This window comes from Anser brachyrhynchus (assembly GCF_964034855.1).
Source record: "Anser brachyrhynchus genome assembly, chromosome: 1".
Lineage (NCBI taxonomy): Eukaryota > Metazoa > Chordata > Aves > Anseriformes > Anatidae > Anser > Anser brachyrhynchus.
Genome location: NC_137694.1, coordinates 195,388,710 through 195,408,386, shown reverse-complemented (window position 1 = coordinate 195,408,386; position 19,677 = coordinate 195,388,710). Strand labels below are relative to the sequence as shown.

The 19,677-nt window shown below is 38.4% G+C and overlaps 1 protein-coding gene across 1 annotated transcript in view; it reads right to left on the bottom strand.

Moving 5' to 3' along the window:
* The window catches only part of GUCY1A2 (guanylate cyclase 1 soluble subunit alpha 2), a 173,746-nt gene that overhangs the window by 118,036 nt on the left and 36,033 nt on the right, over positions 1–19,677 (bottom strand). The gene's annotated exons all lie outside the window — the stretch shown is intronic.

Sequence of the window (19,677 nt, the reverse complement as noted above, 5' to 3'; positions counted from 1 at the left end):
AAAAGTGAGACCTTTTTAAAAAAAAAAAAATGTGGCCAGACTATATAGCTCCTGAAATGGGGGTATGACAGAGTCATAAATACTCTTTTGAAGACAGATTCAAATGCAGTCACAAATGTAATAAAATGAAATCCAAATGAGTAGGCATGTCAGCAGAGTACCACCATCCTGATGGGCATTCCCCATGAAAATGGTTTCACTTAGCACCCCAGAATGTCACTTGCTGATACCAGCAGTCAAGAACCAGCTTACACTGCTAGTGTTGGTAAATTTTGGTATGAAGATGGAAATTCTGAACAAAATCTATGGATGATAACTTCCTTGATTCTAGTAAATATGTGGTTTAATCCATTAAGTTTTTTTTTGTTTTTTTTTTTTTTAACTCTTCAGTGTGCCTAAGAAACAGTGGTGCTTTACACTGGTGTTTGTTGTGTTATATAAACACAGAGAAGAAAGATGATGCTGCCTCAAACAATAAAAATCCATATTATGTTTTTTTCTCTGTTGAATATGAAGTTCATAATTTTATGCTACATTTTATTTGTTCCTTTGCACTCTGTCTGAAATGGATCATGCTCCATGCAGTCATTAATTATGATTCAAAAATATTCTGTATTTCATTAAATCAATTCAACTTGAACAAAGAATTAAAGGAGTGCCTTCAGTCCCAGCACTTCAGACTTACCCTGGTAATGTCTACAAGCAGAATTTTGTTTCATGCTTCTAAGACTCAACCTCACTGTGAGAACAACACAGACCCCCCTGAGGAGGAACTGTTAGAGGCTGTCTCAGCAGGTCCCTGCCCATAAAGCCTGCAAATAGCTGGGATTAGCCCACGCCCTTCGCATTCTCGGTGCAAATTGAAAGCTGAGCTACTTTAATCCATGAACAAAAAAAGTTATTTGTTTCCTCACTTTCTTCATCCCTTTCAAAATCAATGATACTGTGAGAAAAATGCAAGATGAGATAAGCATGGGTTAAGATAATAGTTTATCTACATAAATGATAAATCTAGACTGGATAAATCTAGACAGCGGATTAAGAACTAAATTGTTAAGGGGACAAAAAAAGGATGCACATATGTCTGTGCCACTCCACATCATTAGTTCCTCACACTAGACCAAATATTCATGCAAGAACACAGAATAGAATATTGCTATGCTGATCATGATTTCAGATGGTGTTTCAGCTTTTAAAGGCTTGCCCTTGCAGACAAACCTGAAAATGCAATATACAGAGACTGTTTCTGCTTGGGATTTTGAAAACTTTAGATACAATTTTATTATGCATTTTTATTTAGTTTTCTACTGTCTTTTCTTTTGACAGATTAAATTCTAAAGAATGACTCTGAACAGCAGCCACTTTTATAAAACGCATTCAGCCACTGCCACGTCTGTCTTCGGCTGAAGTGCTTCTTTATGTGGTATTGCTTTACACTTGTGCTTCTTAGGTCTATCAGTGTCTTACAACATCTCTGGGTTGTTTGTTTGTTTGTTTCTTTGTTGTTGTTTTGGGGGGGGTTGGTTTGGTTGGTTTGGGTTTTTGTTGTTTTTTTTTTCCAATTGTTGTTTGTCCTTTGAGTCTTACAGGTTATATATATATATATATATATAAACCTTACCGTGTTTAATGTGTTAATAGATATTGTTAAGAATTTTTACTGGGAGGGTTTTCTATTGTCCCAGCAAATTGATTCAGTTCAAGGTCTTTGTTAACTGGATCTGAGAACAAACTATAAATGGTTTGGACTGTGAAAATGATATCAGGACTGCTGGCTTGGCCTTATGTCAACACATAGCATGGCTTATCACGTGATGTTGTATTTAGCCAACAATGTCATACCAAAACAAAGCAAACATTTTGTTCTTATTGGATTTCTGAAATGGCCAAACACATCATCCCAGTAACATATTTATTACTATAGCTTAACTTCTTTGTGAAAGAGTCCTTTAATATACAAACAACAGTTGGACTGCCACATCCTAACTGACCAAACACATAAAATATTAAATGTTATAACTTCACTCCAGTCGTAAGTTATATGAGAAAAACTGCATCAATGAATTTTTACCTAAGGGGTCAGTGAAACTTCTAAGATACACAGCACGACAAGGCAACTTATGTCAGACCTGTAGTATGGACATAAGAAAGTAAAAAAAAAAAAATCTCCTTCACAAGGCTCAGCTTTCTAATTTGTGATGCACTAACAGGTGCCTGCAGCCATGAGGACTGAAGTGCTGTTGAAGTCTCAACAAATCCCCACACCTGATGCCTTACAGACCATGGGCTGTCCCAAAGGGCTAGAGCTCTTCTTTCACCAGTCCTTGCTCAAAAGATGTCAGAATTGATATAAAAAGGCTCAGGATAGGTTTTTTTGGCTTTTTGTTTTTCACATAAGTAATATTTGTTTATATCGTGATTTAGATTTGAAAATAAACTTATAAAAGCTCCACTCTATTTAGTGTGGTGCAGTGTATAATATAAACAGCCAGTTAGTGACATACACATAATTCTATCAAGAACTTCATTCTACAATAAAATAGTATGCTAAATAGCATATACGAGTCAAGAGATTCATATTTTAAAAAAATAACAGAGAAGAAAACATTTTATGTTTCTAATTAAACCCACCTTGTAAAAGCATTAGGGAAATTTGCCAGTGAATACCAATATCAATACAAACCGGCCTTGTATGCCAGCTAATGATGAAACTTCAAGTGCAATTCTAGATTTCAAGAGTGCTTCCTTCAAGGTCTACCATCCTGAACAAAAATCTAAATTACTGGTATGTAATATTCTATTTTATCTAAAGAATACTTACAGTGAAGTACATCTCAAATGGCTTTTCATGTTCTAAATATATAGGAAATAAATAGGATTCTATTTAGCAAGATAGCACAGGAATTTTTTCATTTAACACTGACAGGGAAACACTTCAAAAATAATTGTTAGCAAATGTCTAAACAGGACATGGCTACACTACACATCCCTGCAATGTGAACTCACACCATCTCTATCAGTGCATTTCCTAATATAAGCATGTTTAATAATGTTTGTGGTCTCAGAGTCCAGTGTACAGTTTGTTCATGCATTATCAGAATATCTGCAGAAGGTGCACGGTGTTGTGGTGTACACATGTTACGATTACCTAAAGGGTATAGTATAAACACTGATTGCAGATATTATGTTTTTTTCTAAAAGTAAACACGGCCATATGCCATACTTTACATCAACCAAAATACAATTTTCAAATATTATATTAATATGATTTATAAATTCTTCAATCAGGAAAAGAAAAAAAGTTTAAAAAATCTGAATTTCCAAATATCAACGGTGATATAATCACGTGTGCTGTATGACTTTGGTGATGTGTTCCTATTTACTTAGCAGACATTTTAAAAGTAGAAAATGCAAACCCTTCAATGATAAATTATAAAGAAAATCAAGCGCTCTGGTACTCTTAAAGATAAGTACATTGATAGGGCATCAACAGCATTACACCGTGTGAGCAAAAAATGTATTTATGTTTCTCCACCTTTTCTTTTCAGACTCCCGTGCAGAGCAGATAAGAAAGGCTATTAAATAACTGTCCTTTATCTCTTAAACAAAATGCAAGGTAACAGAAACTCAGACTTTCTGAATTACAGTTTGACTTTCTGCGTTATAGATCAGTGTTTCTTTCGTTCCAGCAGCAGACTACTTGAAGCAATGCATTTTTGTCTGTAATCATCTTACTGAATGCCTTAGAAACAATGCTGCTTCCTTTGAAGTCATTTGCACAAATCCTGCTCAATTAGTGGAGACAGGACTTTGCTACCTATGAAGATCACCTGCATCAATTACAATTGATGATAGCTTGCATCAATTTTTTCTTCAAGTGCCATGTCAAGTACCAGATTCTGTTTGGCTATCTGAGCCTCTTGTTTGCCTGTGTCAGAGCTCATTTGTTTCCTACAGCGTTTTAGCTCTACCCAAATCCCTTTGTTTTAAAAAAATATTTCTGTAACAAACCTATTCACAGTAAATGGGTCCCAGTAACTAGGGCACTCAGATAAACTTTTCAGGCTGTTTCTGATCCCAGTTTAAAACAATCCTCCTCCATCCATTCCTCTGGGAGAGGTTATTTTAAATCTAGATCATTTTCATGAACAAGAGCAGAGAGTTATCTTATTAGGCTCTCCTCACAGATCCGCGGTAGAAGATTGGCAAATATCCTTTATTGATACATTTCTTTAAAGCAAATAAACATAAAAATTAAACTCATTTCTCATTCTTACTTCTGCTAAAGGGAGGATAGGTTTACTGGAAGTGCTTTATAACCCACTGCTCAGCAGAATGACTTATTTCTGTTCGTTTTCTCTCACTCGAATGGGAAAGCACCAGGAAGCCTTTAGGTGGATTACTCCCTACAAATACAAACACTTGTAGAATTACATGGGAAAAGATGTGTTAAGCTTTGAACTCCCAAGGCATTTTTTTTTTTTTATGAATCATACAGCACTTCTTTTAAAGTAAATCTCGTATGCTTTTTAATATATGCAGGGATCATTAACTTTTTTTTTAACTCTACAATAAATTATCGAATACTGATCATCTGTACAATTTTCAGTTCAGCGTCTGCAATACACAAACACATGAAGACACCCTAAAAATGTTAATAACATTTCAGCTTCTTAAAAAATGAAATCTGCTTTTCCTCTGCATGTAATCCTTCTGCTTCCCTAGTCATGTGCAAAAGCTCTGTTTCAACAGCAACCACTAACGTTTGCTGTAATAATACACCATAGAAAGCAATTAACAGAAGGAAGCAGGAGGCTGTCTCTAATCTGGCAGGTAGCTATTTCTGACACGTGTCTGAATATTGCCCAGCCAGGAAAAGTGTCACACTGCAGTCACCTTTCAGAAAAGGACCCAAAGCAGGAAAATGCCCATGCTTAAAGAAGCCTCCTCGGTATCTGCTATTGTGAAGACTTTACAAGGAGGTACAAATTTACAGCGGTGTGTTCATTAATTCAGATGACTCGCTGCCACAGAACAATCATTTTCCGATACCACACTAACATGACTGAAGAGCTGAGACTCCTGAGTGCGAGCATCAAGCAATGACAGTGCAGTAGCTAAAAGTGATGTCTAGGATAGACGGTAACAGATTGTGTCAGCTGTCTTCAGTGGGTACAGTGCAGGGGCACAGAGCAGCACACCTGCAGAGAGGCAGGTATATGGAAAAGACATCCCTGCCTGCACAAACCTGCCTGCAGAGCAGCAGGTTGCCTCTTGCATCTGCAGGAGCTGAGTGTGGGCTGCTGGTCCCAGTCTTTCCAGGTGTTTCTGCAGGAGCTCCTGGATCCACACGACTGAACTCATTCACCTTTCCAAACAGACTGGTCACATGCAGAGTCCTCCTGGGAAATGTCCCCTGCCCACGCTAACTCCTGACCCTCACCCAGGAAAAGTTTGGGAGATTATTAACTGGCAGTAGCCAAAATCATGCCAAGGAGCATCTCACGATTAAGACTACAAACAATTGCTTCACAGAGCCTCTGAACGTTTCCTGTCAGTGCCCAGCTCTCTAGCCAACACACAGTCAGTGATTATGTGGTCTGACCTCCACAGTCCAGCTGCGGACCTAGAAATGGGGTTGTGATGGACTAGATTTGGAGAGCAGATGGCAAAAGAAGAGTAAAAGTCAGTATCCTGGTCTGCAGAGGTGGTCGTGCAGGTGAGGAGAGCACAAGAAGGGGTGAGAAGGAGGGCGCATGGTCCCATCAGGGCACAAGACAGATGTGCTGTTTGTTTCACATATAGCCAGATCATTTACTAATTAATACAGTCATTTATAAGAATACAACATATAGTTATTCTCCATCACGGCTCTGTCTTTTGAAGGGAAGTAGAGTTAGCTATTTGCTCATACAGAAGATGACTGATTTCCTTCAGCAATGCTCAGCTGCAATAAGGCTGGGACTGGCAGAGCTGAACAGAAGCATTTGTGTAATAATTGGAGAAAGCAACAATGCTGCTGCAAGATTTAGGCAGGCAGCAGTGGTCCTCACTCAGCTGAGATACCAAAGAAGGCTGAGCTCTGAAACGGAGCTGTCTGATGAGAAAAAAAAGAGTTCATCCAGATCTACAACATCCCTTTCTCTGTAATCAGTGTGGAGGCAGCAAAACTTTTGTAAAGGCATTAACTCTAAACCAGCAGATCATGCTGTGGGAGAATTTTGGATAATTTACATGCCCCAGGGACCCTTGGGAGGTTGCTTTCCTGCTGACACTGCACAGGCTTGTCCCACTGCAGGGGAAAGCTGCAGCACTGCTCAGCCACAAATAGCCCTTGGCACCAGCAAGGCTTGGGCATCGAGTAGCACTAGCAGCAGTGACTTGGCTCCTTGTTCACCGCTGGCCAGGCCGGACCAGGCTAGAGGTCGAGCTCATCCACATTTTCCAGAAAACACCCCGCAGGGTATTTTGGAGTTACTTATGCCCTTTCTGGACACCACTTACAACACAAAGTTCAATACACAAGAGGAAAGGGCATTAAAGTTTCACCCAGCAAGACTATCCCCATATCAATACCTTCTTTGAATGAAGATTTAATATCAAGAGCTTTGGTCACTGCAGATTTTGTAAAGGACATTTTTATCTGTGGCAACAGATCAAACGTTCTGCAAGATATTGTCATTTCATGAACTCAGACTCCTCGCTCAATGTCTGCTTCCCTTGACAGATTGCAGGTTAATTCTGTGTATATTTTCAAAGTTAAACAAGCACTTTAAAAATTATTTTGTAAAATGAGATATGAATATTTGCATTAAGATAATATTAGCAAACAAACAAACAAAAAGTAACTACTTTGATTAAAATATCTTGGATCTGTCTCATTTTCTTAGTCATTTCTTGGTCAAATTCTCATTGACTCCACACAAAATTTTCATTCTGACCCAGTGGTTACTCAGACCAGCATTTGATGATTTCACTGTAAATCCTGCCAGTGAAAGGAGACTAGGATTTGGCTGCCCTACAAATAGCAATTTGAAGCTGAAAACACATCCAGAAATAAACATTCGAGGGGGTATCAATCATTTACCTCATAATTTTGAAGAGCTGTACTTTGTCATAGGTAGAAAACAATGTGTTAGTCATTTCTTATTGTCAATTCATTGGTATTTTGTGGACATTTCCCAAAATGAACACTACAAACTCTACTTCCACGGTAACTATAGAAATGAATCTTAAAATGTCAATCAAATTAACACACGCAAAAAGAAAGCTTATAGGTTTGTTTAAGTCACAGTTTGTTAAGTGGTAAATGAATTTCGTAGAGGAAAAGAAGTTTTTTAATTTTTAAATTATTTACGATAACCTCTTTTAAACTAAAAAAAGAAAATAAAAAAAATACAATATTAACAAAGTTAAAGCCTCCTATTTAGAAATAAAAATCTAATTCCCTGAACACGCCATATGGACAGCTTCTGTTACCAAAAGAGTTCCATGCTCAATACATTTGTAGGATCAGTCACCAAATTTATTTTCTGCAATTTAACATCAAATTAAAGACTGTATTTTGGTCTCCTTACTCAAAATAATATTTCTCCCAAAGTAATTGTATTGAAACCAGGCTTATGAAAACCAGTAAGACAAATCAGGAAGTAAAAATTTACTTATCCCACACAAAGCTACCAGATTTTGGTCTAACAGTATCAGTATAATATACTTAGATCAGAATTTTAACTTGATTTATTTTATCAGTTCGGAGTCAGGAGATCCTAACCACATCTGCTGGCACTTCCCTTTGCTTTTTACTCTTAGGCAAACCTCACTACACCAACACGCACTAAATGATTTGTAGGGTTTATTTTGTTGTGGTTGTTACAGTAGTTCCACAGAATATTCTACTAAAAACAAATTTGAATTTCCGGACAGCACAACTGGCAGGCTGACAGGATGATCCTGCCAGTCCTGCTAGTCCGATATGATACCCCTGTGTGTTGACCACCGTCAGTGAGCCCATATATGATTATATGACACCATGGGAAAAAACAATCAGAGCAAATAAGTCAGCTATTTTTAAATACTGTTTATGGATTTGTCAGTGTTATTCCCATGTCCCCAGAATTCTCTGCGGAGTTCCCCATCACCCAAAATGGCTCTGAAAGCCTTTCAGGACCCTCTGATGCTGCTGAACATAGCTAGGAAACCTCTCAGATGGTTCTGCATTTTTGGCTGACAGAAAATATTCTCAGCTATTTTATCCCCATATTCCCAGGAACAAATGCCAGAAACTCAATGTTCAAGACACAGAACAGAAGTTATCCAATAACTGAATCTGAAGCCTTCATGAGCAAAGAGGAAACAGACTGAATCAGCAGTCTACTGAGATGAACGAGAAAATTTGATGCCCTTTTAATGATATGCTTTATGCTTCTTCCAAGTGAAAATTAAACAACACTGTACAGCGCTCACATCATTGCCATAGTCAGTATTTTACAGCACCTTTTTACTTTAGAATGAAAAAACAAATACAATTCATTGAAAAAAAAAGTTCTTTCAATACCAAGTATCTCCTTTAATATTTGCCAAGCACTAGTATTTTTCCCCTTAGGTTTCAGTGGAGCTGAAATAAGCACAGACTCTCCTGTTCTTTTTTTTTTTTGGTAGCTCTCCTTTAATTGGCATAATAAAACTCGGAATAGGGGATCTCTCCACTCCTTTTGCCTGACTTTTGCCAGGTGAAATGTCCATGAAGGCAGAAAGTACTTTCAACAGGGAGTCATCCAAAAGCCTGCACTGCAAATGACTCAGAGCCACAGCAAGCGCAGCCGAGAATTATCCCCAGGCGTAATCCATTCAAACATTCCCTCTGCTGGAAGCTTTTAGGCAACAAAGCAGAAAGCACTGAGGGTTTTGGAAAAAAAAAAAAAAAGAAGAAAAAAAAAAGCATAAGCTCTTTTATACATAAGTAAATATATAGAGAAGGCTTGCCTGGATGAACAAGGAGCTCCTGGGCAAACTCAAACAGAAAAGGAGGCCTACAGAGAGTGGAAGCAAGGACAGACAGCCTGGGAGGGATACAGAGACAATGAGCACGCAGGAAACAGGCTGGGAAAGCCAGAGCCCTGCTAGAATTAAATTTGGCCAGGGACATCAAAGGCAACAAAAAAGACTTCTATAGGTACACTGGTGATGAAAGGAGGACTAGAAAAATTGTGGGCCCTCTCTGGAAGGAAACAGGAGACCTAGTCACCTGGGATGTGGAGAAGGCTGAGGTACTCAATGACTTTTTTGTCTCAGTCTTCACCAGCAAGAGCTCCAGCCACATGGCCTGGGCCCTAGAAGGCAAAGGCAGGGACTTGAAGAATGATGTAGGCGAAGATCAGGTTTGAGACAGCTAAGGAACCTGAAGGTGCACAAGCCCATGGCACCTGAAGAGATACATCCGTGGTCCTGAGGGAACTGGCAGAGGAAGTCGCTAAACCACTGTCCATCATATCTGAGAAGTCGTGGCAGGTTGGTGAAGCTCCCACTGACTGGAAGAGAAGAAATATAACTCCCCTTTTTAAAAAGGGAAACAAGGAAGACTTGGGAAACTACAGGCCAGTCACCCTCACCCCTGTGCCCAGCAAGATCATGGAGCAGATCCTTCTGGAAACTCTGCTAAGGCACATGGAAAACAAGGAGGTGACTGGTGACAGCCAACATGGCTTCACTAAGGGCAGATCATACCTGACAGATCTGGTGGCCTTCTGCAATGGGTTACAGCATTGGTGGATAGGGGAAGAGCAACTGACATCGACTACCTGGACTTGTGCAAAGCATTTGTCAATGCCCCCCATGATATCCTTGTCTCTAAATTGCAGAGACATGGATTTGACAGATGGACCCACTTTGTGGGTAAGGAATTGTCTGGATGGTCACACTCAAAAAGTGACTGACATATTGGCCCTTCAACAGACACTATTATAGGTCTCTGAAGTTGTCGCCACTTGAATTCTTCGCCCAGTAAAATACCTGCTTAAGGAACAGATTTATTAATAGACTCCATGCAAATGTAGGATCATTCTTCAAATTCTCTCAAACACAGCAAAAGCCAAACATTTTTATACTTTAAGCTTTTATTTTATGAATTTTCAGGAGCAGTTATCTCTGTAACCTGTCAACATAAGCCATCTTTTTTAAACACTTTGATAATAATATCTATGCTGTCTTAAGGAGGATCCACTAGAGCTATATTTTCATCAGAACAGACATTTTAAAGCTACCAGTTCAACATCTGAGGGAAGTACTAGACTGAAATACTGAGACATGATCAGATCCTACCAACTCCAGTCACAAAAACAATCTACTAAAACCACTGGCATATTCATAAGAAAATACTGTGGGAAAGACATAGCAATTACTTGCTAAAATCCTTTTTTATGAAGATCAAAGCATATGCTTACAGGAGTCCATTATAAGTACAATGTCTTTGGACCTATGACTAAGGAGAAAGGATTCAATCCTTAAATTTTCAAAGAATAAGAAAGGTGATGTAAAAAGTGAAAATGAAATTACATGTATATTCTTGTTAGAGCTGCATAGACCCTGTTCTGCTAGTGATCCCACAGCCGAGAATATTTACCAAAAAGCTGCTGTACAGCATGAACAAGCAGATCAATTCCAGCTCTTTGAAACAGTGTCAAGTATAATATAAATTATTCTCACAAGGGAGATAGAAACTGTATTGGTCAAAGTGTTCAACATAATGTTTAAAAGCTTCTTCACCTAAAACTGAATTTTAAAATGCTTACCTCTGTCCAAGGTGTGAAAGTAATAAATGTTTATTATTTGCTTGTACTCACAAAGAGGAACAAGTTCATTCTGTTTTGAAACAATATAGGGGGAAAAATATGTCTTAGGAATATCTCACATGCCTGTCCTGGGTCTGTGGTAAAAGGACAAAGGACATTTGATTTTCTTTTCAGATACTCACTCTAAATCCTCACATGTAAAAGCCAACATTTAACTTCAGAAACAAGATACATATTATTTTATAGGTTAACTGATTTCACTTTCTTTAACCAAAATTACACTGATTTTTTTTGTTATACATGTTTTAGAAGAAACCATATCAGGTATTTCTGGATGAAGAGAAGATGAATATGCATGCTTATAAAAAGCAGACTAAAAAAAATCCACAAACACATGATTGAGACAAACTACAAAAAAATCAAGTAAACCTCAAGACAGAGTTCTGGATTATTTTTATTCTTTTTTTGCTTATGACAGCCTAGCACAGGCAGAAAAACCTCAACACAACCCTGTATTCCCTCTAAGCAGTACTTTTGTGGTTTCTACAACTCCTACATCTAATACATTGGTTACTGAGATAACTTCTGTCTTTTCTGTCTTACCACATCCTAGAAACCCAAATGTGATGCATGGACATTCCCACAGCAGCAAATCCACAGGCATCCTAGCACTGGTCTGCCTGGCTGGGCTGCACATTTGGATGATGACTCCATCCTCAGCAGTGTAAAGGGCTTACCCTTCCTGAGAGAATACTCCTGGCTCCTCAACACATCATCTCATCACTGCAAAAGGTGTGCTAAAATGCTGATTAGAACTGCTGGCAGGGAGTGCTTGCCTGGCAACAGGTGATCTTCTGTTATTGAGACCATCAGCCACTGGCCTTATAAGACTGAGGAGAACAGAGCAGGGTAAATATCGCACATTTTTGGTAATACTGAAAGGCAGCACACCTGACCCAGTTAAATTAATTCACATCACACTACCTTCCACTCTGCATCCACTACGGTTACCATCGCTGCTCAAAGATAAGAGCAACACTGCATCTAAGTATTAGCAAATCAGCACCTGGCTTCTGCAGGTCACATTTTAAGTCCTGACTTTTGCAAATCACTATTGTCTTACTCTTTTATACAACTGCTAGTTGTACTTAGTAGGGCAACATGCAAACTAACCTAGGTGTTACATCGTGGTAGCATTCCTTTCAGTCTGAATCTTACCACCTCAAAATGTATGATGTCTCTTTCAATTACATTCCCAGAATGGAAAAGGAATCAAAAAGATGTGCAAATCACATGCAAAGTAATTTGCTGCCAGATACCTAATCTGCTTGGGTCCATGGCCTGGCAAAACAGCCACGAAGTTCCTGTTCTGTGGGGAGTCCCCACACTTCAGACCTTTGCCTCATTGGAAATAAAGCATGCTCAATCCAGGACAAGATGTATGAACTGTGAGCATGAGAAAATTAATGTATTTAGAATCACTTTGTGCTGTCTACTACAACACAAACTCAGAAGACTAAGTATTTAGGATAACAGAATATCTGAGCTGGAAGGGACCCACAAGGATCATCAAGTCCGACTCAATGGACTCAGTGGACTCAAATGACCATCGAGTCAACTATTTGTAAAATAAGATTTGAGGATCCAAGCCAAATGGTGCAAAACAGGTCCAAAACTATTAAGCCACACTGAAGATCAAATAGGAAGGGAATCCCATTGTCCTCATCTGAGGTGACATCAAGCTTTCCCCTTTCTTTTAAGGCCACTTCAGCCTTTGCAAAGAGACTTGGAAAAGGAGCCTTTGCTTGACTACACACATTGTCCAGTTACAACTGGCAGGGCAGAATGGAGGAACGTAAGGAGTGATTGAACATCTTTGATTCAACTATGCCAAGGAAAATTGCTTTTTTTAACATCACACCTACCCAGATTAGAGGACTGCGATGCCATGAAAAACACAGTCACTCTAGAACTCATGTGAGAAAATGAGAGAAAGGATAAAAATACGCTGTAAATCACCAATAATTCATTTTAGTCACTAGAAGAAACAGGTAGAAAAAATGCATTCCTGAAAATCAAATGAAGTTGTGCCTGAGCATTTTGATTATATAATGTAAAAATTAATTAATTTTTTTTTTTGTTTCAGTTATGACACTATGTAATTTAGAAACCCATTCAAAAGCTTTCTATCAATTAGAGAAAGATGGTCATTTTCATGTAAAAGTAGTTTCCTTATCACGAAAAAATAATGCAAATCATAAGAGAGAAGAGTTCACTATGGAGTCAAATTGGTTTAATAGCCTCTTGACTCCAAGAAATAATTTCCAACCAGCTTCTTTAGTTTTCAGCTAATGGAAAGAAGGGAGAATTTTATCTTTAGATAGTTATACTTCTTCAGTCCTATCACTGAAAACATTTTTAAAATGACATTTTCATTGGCCTGTATTCAAGAAGAAATATTAAAAACTCTGGGCCACTTTCATGGTGTTATTAAAGTTCTCCAATGCAGAGCCGCTAGTGAGATAAGAAAGTCATGTCATCTATTGTTTCTCATAACCCACCATGGTCCCTAGTAGTTGTCAAGACAGCCAATCCAATTCATCTTGGAAACCATCAAAGTCTAAACATATTTTGACAAGTAAACGGGTGGGATATTAGCCTCAGAAGAGAGTGAAGATGCAATTTGATTCTGAGAGCTCCAGGAGCCTGCAAAGCAATGGGAGCTAAGTGTCAAAGGCTGAGTGACTGTGAAGAAATCAGCTCTGCGAAAAATTAGAATTTCTAGATCACAAGTGACAGATGTCCCTCATGCTAGAATGACTTTCAGGCGACTTCATTTGAATTTCATTAGGAGAAGAGGAAAAACACTGTTATAGAGCAAAAGCAAAACAGTTCAAGATTGAGGGGGGCAGGGGTAGTGTTTAAATTAGTCTCCCAATGTCAGGACTGCTCATTTCATCCACTTGGTCCAGAATATAAATAAACAGTAGCAGATAAAGAATAGACACTTAATATAAAAACGGGGGACAAAGTACTTCCTGATTTTTAAAAGTATTACTTTTTACAGACATTTTCTAATGGTCAACAAACACAAAAGGAAAGTGCTGTGCTGAAGCAATGGGCAAGTAGACTTCCAGCATGCAGTGTCCCCACTGACCTGGCTGAAGGTGGCTGGTGCCACCAGCCGGAGAGGTCTCATCCTCATACAGTTTCTGGTAAATCAAACCTTACTCCCACAGGATGCCATGGGAGCCCACAATATAAACTTCCCCTGGTTCAAACAGGGCTAAAGAAAATTATGGAGGAGTAGTCCTGCGAGAGCTATCAGGCACCACTGTCTGGATGCCACTGCAGTAGGATGTGCTTTCATCCCTGGAGAGCTAAAAGCTGGAAGGGTGTATTAAAGAAAAGAACGTTGCAAGCTTGAACTTTTTCTTATTTTTTTTCATTAAGCATCATCCGACAGTCACTCTGAGAGTCAGGTTGCTGGACTGGATGGACTTTTGATCTGATCACACGTAGCAAAAATAGAGCTGAGTGACTGAAAGGAAATACTTGACCTAAAGACAGCAATTCCTCATACTGTGGAAGGACTAGAACTACTCCATAGTTAAACAGGACAATGGAAATGAATGGGAGAAATTCCCGCTGACCTCTACTGAATCAGCCTAAATTTTAAAATTAACAGTTTTTTGTTAATCAACATTTTAAAAATTTTGGCCATTTACTGCATGTCTATCTATGCATTTTAGAATCTAACTTTCTGGATATATAGATATATATTTACAATCTTGGCTCTGGACTGATTTATTTTTATCTATTTATGAATTTATTTAAATCAGTACACTGGGACAAATTCCTGCTGGTGCAGTCTAGCTCATCTACCACAACCATCTCCTCCCCACTGACAACAGGTGAGGTGCTTGCTTGGACAGCCAGCGTGATGGGTAGAGCTATAAAAAGCTGATGCTTCCATTTTGCTGCACATTTTATCATTACAGAGTTGGTGTTTCTTGAAAATCTGAATAATACATGGTATGTGGAACTTCTTCTGATACATAATTTTCAGAGGATGGCTTTTGTCGAAAACAATGTTTCATATTTTTTAAATGTAGTTGTGTTATAATTTATAATGAAAAAATACATTTCCTAATAAAAATTATTTTAAGTCTAAAATAATTAAACAAAATATTCTAATACACCCACCAAAAAAAAAATGTTATTTTCCAGAACAACATTTTTCTGAATTCCTGGGGAAGTTGTCATTTTAGTAAAATGGCATATTCAAATAGAAAACATTCTGCCAGAAAAATTCTGGCCACTTTATGTAACACAGCTTTATGAGCCAGCTTTATTCTTATACAAGTTCTCTGAATTAAAGAGTATGCAGCCCTAACAGTAAATCAAAAGCCAATGGGTATCCTTATATGAAAGACGGAAAAGGACTGTTAGTCTGAGACCTGGGTGCAGACACCCCCTGTGCTTTGTGTGAGTACCAGCCAGCCGCTCGGCAGGAGGGCCCCAAGGAGGGCTAGGCAGGAAGGTGGCAAAAATTCAAAAATGTATTTTGAATTGTTGCAATAAGTGATTGCTCCCAGAAATAGAGGTGTAGAACAAGTTTCCTTAGAGAGGTGAAACTGCAATATTTGTGATCTTGTTGTTTAGGGACAATAACATGGAAAATGTGACTGCATGCAAGTGAAGCTCTCCAGTTTAAAACAAAAAGATAGTGAGTAAAAATTAGTGTGAAATGTGAAAAATAACAGAATGCTAGTGCAAGTAGAGCAACAGGGCCCTAATTCTCCCTTCGGCACCTGGGAAGTACCATATCGTAAATACCAAGTCATAAGTACCATATCATAAATACCAAACAACAATAAGAATTTTGTTTCATGAGAAAAATGGAAACCTCAGAGGCCAATCACATAAGTTCTTATACATCTAAAGGGTTGCATGTATACCAGAAAACCCGATCTAAAGACAGTCACAAGTGCTCATACAGCAAATTTTGAGCAAAATAAGATCTAGAGGAAAAACAAAGCATCAGTGTGAGTAACCTGAGCATCAGTGTGAGTAACCTGAGGAAGGAAGTAAACCATCACATTCTGTCTTATTCTGGATTATTTGGTATGATTCAGTTCTTATTCTGTTATTCTCCACATGCTTACAAGGGTGTTTACTTGCAAACTTACGATAAATTCAGGTAAAGTCAGTGAGACTGCTAACCTAATAAATTTATACAATTGCTTACTATTTTACAGAATAAACATTTTCACTATTCACATGTCCTTTAAATGTGCCCATTGTATAATGGAGGCTGAATTATCAGCCAAGAAACATCAAAATATTAGAATTATCACCCAGGATTATGGACTGTGTTGAAAACTGGAATTAAAGCTATAGTGTCCACACTGTTTCAGGTGGATAGTTCATTTTTCTGTTTGGTCCCTTCAACAGTGGGATCTTTTAAATGTTCAGAGCTCCACGGAACAGCTGGTGACACATAAAATTAATAAAACTTTGCTGAGATATTGATGCATTTTAATATCTCTGTGAAATCCTGAGTAGAATTTAGACACTGCGCTAAAAATTCTGATCTCATAATATTAGAATACAGTGAACAATGAAACAAAACATCAGTAAATTTACAACAGAAAAAAAAAGTCTCTTAATGGAGCACTTGCCAAATATAACATATTTGTTGTGAAAAGTCAGACAAATGCTGTTGCATGCTTTAAAAGACTAGAAACACTTTTTTGCCATGAGTAACATTGCATCTACACAAGTGAAACAATACAATTAATCAAATACCCTGAGGAGCTAAACCCAACTCTCATGCATAATTCTGCAAGTTGTTTTTTAAGATTTTTTTTTAAGCTGGAAGAAGTTTGCATTTTCTCCAGAATCAGCTGCTAGAAGACAGCAAAGAAAATAGTACTGATTGGTCAGAAATTTAATAAAATATGTTTCTAAAAAAAACTTTTTTTTTAGTGAACTAATGTTGATAACAAGATGTATGGGTAAATTTTGAATACAACAAAGAGATGCAGGAGTCACTGTTTTAAGCCTGAAAACATTTGCCATCTTTACTTTGTCCTATTTATTCATGATTTATAAATCACTGCTTACAAAACCCTCTAGGAATCAGATGAAATCCTAGCCTTCCTTCTTGCTGTTGCTTTCTTTGTTGCAATGACTAACTTAGGCCGTGCTTCTGCAAAGATGCATTTGCAACTCAGCAGCAAGCGCAACCCATCACCCCAAAAGCTCACAAGCCATAGCTCAGAGGTTTAGCAATCCAAGCCATTTATTTCAGCAGTTCAAACCGTGGGGGTTGTAACACATGACCTCCCTTCCAACCTAACCATTCTGCGATTCTGTGTAATAACAGTGAATCAAAGTACCCTTTGTATACATGAGACAAGCACTAAGCACCCTGAAAGTCAGGACAGGTGTGTTTTTTTTAATTTGTCTTCCAGGTGCTGAGTTAAGGAAAGATCACGATCTGTGACTTACTTTCATCTGAACGCAGAGCTGGAGTAAGAACTAAATGAAAACTATTTTGTTATTCTGTTTTTCTCCCTACAAACCTGAAAAAAAAATCTAAATTATGTACTGAAATGAAGATAAAAGTTCTTTGAAGAGAGGCTGAAAGGTCTTGTGTTCATCACAAAGCCTTTTGAAACATATTTTTTTTCTTCTTGAGGAACTACTGACATATCTGAGCAGCTTAAAAACTGCAGCAGTCATCTGGGCTGCATCCCTTCAACTGGTATTTAAAGTAACCAAGTCTGTGAATTGTTGAGGTCAGAGGAGAGTCAGAACTTTCTAAAAAAGATAAATAGCTGTAAGTGGGATGCAACTCCAGTAAGAACTGAATAAATGTGTGACAGAAAAATAGGGAAATACCTAAACCAGTTACTGCCGATTTTTATGGTGACCTGGCTTACAGCACTGGCCTACTGGTCCAACACTCAGCTTCCAAATAAGTATTGAAAAGTTCTAAAATGTTGAGTGCCCTGAGCTCTGGGAAAACAGCACAGGATGAAGTTTCCAAAGCTCAGTCTATTTTATTTTTTTTATCCAAGAGAAAATTAAGGACTTGAGCATGAGGTATTGCCATGTCATTCCACTCAAAATCTATGAAAGCAAGGCAATTATGACCATTCTGAATCTGTGCAACCTCTCATTTTGGGGAAAAAATGAAAAAGAAAAAAAAAAAGGTATCTAGCAAAATGCATCACGTACTGAGCTTTGTTTAATTGCATAACTACTCACAGAAACTTTTGGAAAGTACTTATAAAATAAGTGACTCAGAAGAAAATATCTCTAAACTGATGTTCTCAAATTAATTCCCATGCCTGCAGCCCAACATTTACCCCAGGTCCTCTGCACCTTGCTATCAACATTTTTATTTACACCTTACTGTTCAATACACAATCTTTCTCATAACTACTGGTAGACAAAGGATTTCCTTCACTGATATTGCCTTTTAATTGTCTCTACACATGACTTTAAGACAGAGAGGGTCACTCTCCTGAGTGGCACTGCTGATTCAATGCATGACTCGCCTGTAAATACACACGGTACAAAACATGGAAATAATGCAAGGATGAACTCAAGTCAGCACGGCTCAATGGTACAGAAGCTTTTGAAATCTGAGTTGCTTCCTAAGCCTGCTGCTAAAACCCACCTCCAGCAAGCTCCACTCCCTGCCACCACTCCTGGGAGCAAGCCACAGGTGTATAAAACTGTTTGTTTACTTGCAATTAGGAAAGCTATGAGTTAGCACAGACATGCATCCTGCCAGAAACCTTCTCCATCCTCTTCAGAGTGATCTACAGCAGATTGTGGGAGACCAGAAGGTTGACAAAGAGCTGGGACAGGCAGGAGAAGACACCTGAGAGGATGGCTCAGGGGAGGAAGGAGCATGGCGCAAGCTTCTTTCAAAAGAGGTTACCATGCCAAAAGGTAGCTCAGAACCAACACTTTTGCACTTTTCAAACGTTTCCTTTTTGTAATTACAAGTTAGGGTGATTTTGAGGACAGATTCTGAAAAATAAACTCCTCGGTTTTAAGCAGGTTGAATCACATCAATTTATACAAAATGAGAAGCACTAGTTTGCTTCGCTTGGGGGAATATGTTTCCAGGGAGAAATGCAGCAGAAACTTGTTTATTGGTGCCAAAGAGCAGTGCCAAAGAGAAGACGGAAAAAATACTGCTGATCGAAGTGCTCTATTTTGAAGAGAGACCAGAAGTGAACATGCAATTACCACAGGAGCCATTCTGGCTCTGCCCCAATGTAGGCCGCAAAACAAATGTGGAACCTCTCTAGCCATATCCACATCTTCTGAATTGCCTATGAGCCACCCGTAGGCAGAATTTAGGTGTCTCAGTGTCCAGTGTGATTAAAATTGACTATTCTTGGGCACTTAGTCTTTAAAACCTTGAAAATCAATAATTTTTTCACATGGACAGCAATATTTCCAAGGCACCCAAGCATCGGCTTTCAATGTGAGAACAAAGTAAAAGTACTTTGGTGGTAAAGCTGGAATCTGGCTTTGCACCAAAAAAGTTTTCCCATAATTCAAGGATACACAATAAGGCAAATGCCATTCAAGTCTTTGTGGAGGTCAGATCTAGAAGACTTCATCTAACTCACCTGGGATGCATTGAAATCAACACAAGGCCCACTAGTTAGGTAACTCTCTTCTAAAGCATTGAGGGAGGAGGCAGAGTAGGAGGACAAATACTTATTTAAATGACTGGAAAGCATTAAAAGTGGCATAAGTGATACTTGGTACCATTTACAGCTCTGGTTCCCTTGAGAGCAGGGTGAGAGATAAGAAGAAACAGAGAGGAAAGCAGCATTTCCAAAGAGGGAAGCAG